We start from the raw sequence: 5,990 nt of genomic DNA on the forward strand, positions 1-5,990 counted from the left end.
CCACAACGGATCTGTGAATTCTGAATGGACCGTTTCTGAGGTGGCTACTGGTTCTTCAGTCTCATCTGCGGTTACTTCTCTTTCCGCAGCTCATCACTTTGTGAGTATTAAGCTCACTCATCGTAATTATTTATTTTGGCGTACGCAAGTGGTTCCGTTTCTTCGCGGTCATGAGCTTATGGGATTCATTGATGGTTCGTATCCATGTCCGGCCGCCACCCTACCTTATCCTGCCGTCACTGCCGATGCCCCTCCGCCACCGCCGGTGCCGAATCCCGACTACGCTTCTTGGGTGCGGCGTGATCAGGCCTTGCTCTCTATGCTGGTTTCCTCTCTATCCGAAGAAGTCTTCTCCATTGCTGTTGGTCTTCGCACCTCGAGGGAGCTCTGGGAGGCCGTGGAACAGTCCTTGGCGTTGGCGTCTCAGTCCCGACAACTCCATCTGCTCAGCCAGCTTCATAGTCTTCGGCAAGGAGACTCCTCCACTGCCGACTATCTTGGACGTGCAAGGCTTATTGTCGAAGATCTCTTGCTAGCTGGCCGGTCGGTTTCTCTCGAAGAACAAAACTTGTATGTTTTTCGGGGACTTCGGCCGGAATTTCGATCGGTGACTGCCTCGCTTGCTGTTCGTGGCCGACCAGTTACTCTTATGGAGCTTGCGGATTTGCTCGGTGCTCAGGAGTTCATCGCAACCGACGAGTTTGTCCCTGCTCAGTCGCCAACGGCGGTGTACGCTGTTCAGCGTGGTGGTCAGCGTGGCCGAGGCGGCGGTCACGCTTCTGGTGGTGGCGATCGTTCTGCTTCGAACCAGCTAGGTAGGGCTGTGCAGGACCCGCCCAACTCGCCCAACCCGCCCGACCCGAAACCCGAATACAGACACGGAAAGGGTATCCGAAAACCGAATCCCAAACCCGCCCATTTAACCCCCCATCTCCAGTTTATTTAGGATCGGGTAGGGTTGGGTATTTCGCTACCCGAACCCGTCCGAAATCCGAATAGATATATATAATATATATATGTTACATTATACGGCACCGTTTCATATATAGTATATATATATATATGTAGGGTTAGGGTTTGGTCATTCGAGACCCTTCTCTTGTCTGCGCAGTCGCGACTCTTCTCCACTTCTCCCTCACTCCCTCCGTTCTCTCAACTCTCAAGTCTCATATGTGATTTCTCTCTTCTCCAGTTCTTCATTCTCTCTTCTCTGTCCAGTCTCCATCTCTGAGACAGAGTCTCTTACTCTCTTGGAGTCTTAGTGTTTCAATGACTCACTCTTTTGTCTCCGACTCTTAGAGACTTCTAGGGTTTTGCCCGTTGTGCACAGCCCTAACCCTACAACCCGTACTTGAGTTCGTTGTCCGTAATAGACGCCGGTGGTGGAAGCCCGTGTCCGGTGGTGGTCTGGTGGAAGCCTCAAGCAGTCAGGCCAGTGGTGGAAGCCTGTGTGCGGTGTGTCCGTGTCTGGTGTCCCTGTGTTGATTTGTTGAAGTTGAAGCCCTAGTTCTCCGGGAAATAATTGGAGAAAACAAGTAATTTTGACTTTTATCATTTTTCTAGGGTATACTGTAATTTGTGACTTTGTGTAGTATGTGTTATACTGTTTTTTATGATTGATGCTGTGAATCCTGTGATTATACTGATTTGTGTGTAAATTTATTGTAATGGTGAGTCTGGGAGGCTGTGAGTCTTTGAGCCCTAATTTTGGGTTCACTGTCTCACTAGCAGACACTCACTAAGCCCTATTTTTTGGGGCAAAACCATATAGATGATGAATTTATGCAAATTCCTGATATATGGTTCAAGTTTATGGTAATAGGACCCTTAAATTTGTACATATTGTATTTATGTAATATGTTTCATTTTGTACATACTGGTGGAAGTTATATATCTATGAATCTGTTGCCCTAATTATGAATTTATGATGAATTTGCTTTATTAATCCATTAACATGATAATGGATTTTATGGTGGAAGTACATATCTATATGTCTGGCTGTCTGCTTTATTTGTTTGCTGAGCAGTCTGGAAATTATGAATGGTGGAAGTTAAATATCCCAATGTTTGCTGAGTAGTCTGTGGTTGTGTGTAATGTTGTAATCTGTCTGCTTTATTTGTTTATTTGGACATTTGTTTACTGATGCCCATCTATATAGATGGAAAGCATCAGTGCATCTGGACACCCTCCAACCTCAACTGAAGAGGAACATGGAGTAGAAGCCCAAGGCACTGAGACAAATCCTCAGCAGCCTATGCCTTCTAATCCTGCTGTTTCTACTAAGAAGAGGAAAGAGGTGGAGTCTAGGTCCAAAGTATGAGATCATTTTGAAAAGATTCTTGATGCTAAGGGCAAATTAATCAAGGGCAAATGCCTTTATTGTGTAAAGGTTTTTGCATGTGAAAGTAAAAAGCATGGCACTTCCTCATTGAGAAACCATATGTTGGGCTGCCTAAAAAATCCTCACTCAAAGGATACAAGGCAGACCCTTCTCACATTCAATGTTGTTTCTAACTCTGGAACAGAAACATCTGAGGGGGTTTTGGGGACTTGGGTTTTCAACCAAGAGGCAATTAGGAGAGCATTATGTGAAATGATCATTGTAGATGAGCTACCCTTTAGGATTGTTGAGGGACATGAGTTTAGGAAATTCATTTTTGTTGCCTGTCCTAGGTTCCAAATCCCTTCTAGGTGGACCATCTCTAGAGATATTTACCAGATTTACCTAGATGAGAGAATAAACCTCAAAAAGTTGTTTAGGGTAAGCACCCAAAGGGTTTGCTTGACCACTGACACATGGACATCTGTCCAAAGGATCAATTACATGTGCATTACTGCACATTTCATTGATGATCAGTGGAAGCTGAACAAAAAGATCATTTCCTTTGTCCCAGTTTCTTCTCATAGGGGGGAGTACATAGCCAAAGCCCTAGAAAGTTGTCTTATTGAGTGGGGAATAAAAAATGTCTTCTCAGTTATTGTTGATAATGCCTCTTCAAATGACACAGCCTTGGGGTTTTTCAAGAGTAAGCTTTTATCTTGTGGTGGGTCTTCTGTTAGGGTTCAGTGTCTGCACATGAGGTGCATAGCCCATGTGTTGAACTTAGTGGTCCAAGATGGGTTGAGATTTGCAGACCCTTCTGTAAAAAAAGTTAGGGATGTTGTGAGATGGGTGAGGAATTCCCCTACAAGACTCAAGAAGTTTAGAGAGCTTGCTGACCTGGTTGGGGTGGAAGCCAAATGTGCATTACAACTCGATGTTCCAACAAGATGGAACAACACATATATCATGCTCAACACTGCTGTTCAATACCAGAGGGTCTTTGAAGCTTATGAGGAGAATGATCCCTCACTGTCTGCTGATTTATCTGATTCTGTTCCAAATTTTTTAGACTGGCTTTCTGTTCAAAGCTTAGTCCGCCTTCTAAAAGGATTCTATGAGATGACTGTGAGAATATCTGGTTCTCTCTATGTCACTTCAAATAGTTTCTTTTCTGAGATTTCTGACTTGGGTTGCATGCTGGATGACATGATTACAGCTGATACAAGCTCTGAAAAGGTAAACTATATTTCTGTTTAAAGGTTTTGTTCATTCTGTTTTTCTGTATGTTTGTTGATTTATCTGATTGACTGATTGTGTGTTTTTTCTTTTGTGTTCTGTCTGTTTTTTTTTTCAAGGCAATGGGGTCCCAAATGAAACAAAAATTTCAGAAATATTGGGGAGATCCAGAAAAAATGAACTTCTTGATATTTTATGCAAATATCTTGGACCCTAGGGATAAGATTGAGTATATGCCTGCCCAATTTGCCCAACTGTATGGTGAAGAAAAAGGAAAATCATGCTTTGATAAGGTTCAAACTTCTATGGTTGAGCTTTTTAATGATTATGCAGCCACCTATACTGCCCCTTCTAGTACTGTCACCTCTAGTACTGTCACCTCTGAACCAGTTACTGTCCATTCTCAGACCTCAGTTAGTTCAGTTGGAAGACCTCAGTCTAGATTGAAAAGCCAGCTGAAAAAATAGAGAATGGAGAGTGGTGGAAGTAGTAAGCAGACTGAACTGCAGATTTATCTAAGTGAAAACATAGTGGAAGATGGAGAGAATGGGGAGTTTGATGTGCTTAGGTGGTGGAAGCTTAACAGTGTTAGATTTCCAATTCTATCTAAAATGGCAAGGGATGTGTTAGCTGTTCCAATATCAACTGTTCCCTCTGAGAGTGCGTTCAGTACTAGTGGTAGGGTATTAGATGCCTTTAGGAGTTCCTTAACTCCTAAAATTGTGGAAGCCCTTGTCTGTGCACAAGATTGGTTGAGGGCACCTAATCACCCAATCTCTGTTGAGGAAAATTTGGATGATGTTGAAAGATTGGAAAAGGGTAAAATTTCTAACTTTCTAGTTAAATAGTTAATTGTTATTTGTTAATTGTTAATTGTTATACTTTTTAAACTGTTTTGTTTCTTTTTTGTGCAGAATTGTCCACTGGAGCTGCTGGTTCTTCACAAAGTAATGTTGGAACACTGCCAACAATCCCTGTAATACAATTAGTCATTTATAATTTATTAACACCCTACTTTCAGTTTACTTAGATGTTATACTGCTATACATTATGCATGTAACTATGTGACATTGTGATGAGGTCTTTGAGGGAATTGAGGCAACTGGCAAGCATACAGGTTACAACTGCTAAGTGGCTTGGTAACTTTTTTTATAAATGTTGCTGCCCTTAGGAAGTTAAGCCCCAGAGTCCCTCATCTAGTAAGTTCAAGTTGTAAGGAATTGTGCCTTTCTGAAATCTGGACTTCTGGTTCTGGTATATCACTTCCCTTCATCTCATATTATGATATTCTCAAATAATCAATTGTCTAATATAGTTGTTTTTGGCTATGATGATGCTTCCACCATTAGTCTGAATTAAAAGGACTTTGGGAGTTTGGGTTGGTGTGTTGCTCTGATTGAGTTCAAGAAGCAATTTGCCCCCAACTCTAACATGAAATGACAAAAAGCACTCTGAGCCTTTTTTTATCTTAAGTTCTGTGTAGTTTTCTACTCTCAAGTCAGTGTGTTGTTTATCACTTTATTGTCTTTTAATGATTTTTAAGCTTTAATGAGCAGGAAGAAGAATAGAGAGATAACAAAATTGACTTTTGAGTGGCTAATTGGTGGCTGATTGGAGTGATTGCTGCCTTGCTGGTTGCTGATTGCTGTGAAATCCTTGAACTAGTGATGGCTTTTGCCTTTTGCTGCCTTAGAGGCTTAGACAGTCACAGACAAACAATTTGTGTTTTTGTAAACTGTAAACATTTGTGAACTGTAACAATCCTATCCTATATTCCTATCTGTAAACTGTAAACTTAGACAGTTTAACATTTTGGTTTTTGATGTAAGTTAAGTAGTTAACTACTTAACTACTTTAGTTTTTATTTTTAGCTTTTAAGTTTTAGACAGTTTAACATTTTGATTACACTTTTGCCAATCCGAATTGAAACCGAAAACCGAATCAACCCGACCGAAACCGAAATACCAAAAATCCGAAAGGATTTTGGTCTAATAAACAAAGGGTTGGGTTGTGCTTTTCTAGTCCGAAATCCGCACGGGTGGGCGGATGGCAAAACCGATCCGCCCGAACCCGTCTGCTGCACAGCCCTATAGCTAGGGATGGCAATGTGCCCCGTCCCCGTCGGGGACGGGGACGGGGATGGGGAAATTTTGCGGGGATCGGGGACGGGGACGGGGACGGGGACGGGGATACCCCTCCCCGCCCCGCCCCGTCCCCGAAATTAAAAAAAAAAAAATAAAAAAAAAAAATATATATATATATATATATATAGTTTACTAAATTTGTTTACTAAAAATATATAATTAGTATACTGTGTAATTTGTTTACTAAATTTGTTAATTAGTATACTGTAAATGCATGTTAATTAGTATATATACTGTTAGTTAAGTAATCAACTAAATAAACTAAATGAAATTAGTATATGTTAAAT

Source organism: Ipomoea triloba, chromosome 9 (genome assembly GCF_003576645.1).
Source record: "Ipomoea triloba cultivar NCNSP0323 chromosome 9, ASM357664v1".
Taxonomy (NCBI): Eukaryota; Viridiplantae; Streptophyta; class Magnoliopsida; order Solanales; family Convolvulaceae; genus Ipomoea; species Ipomoea triloba.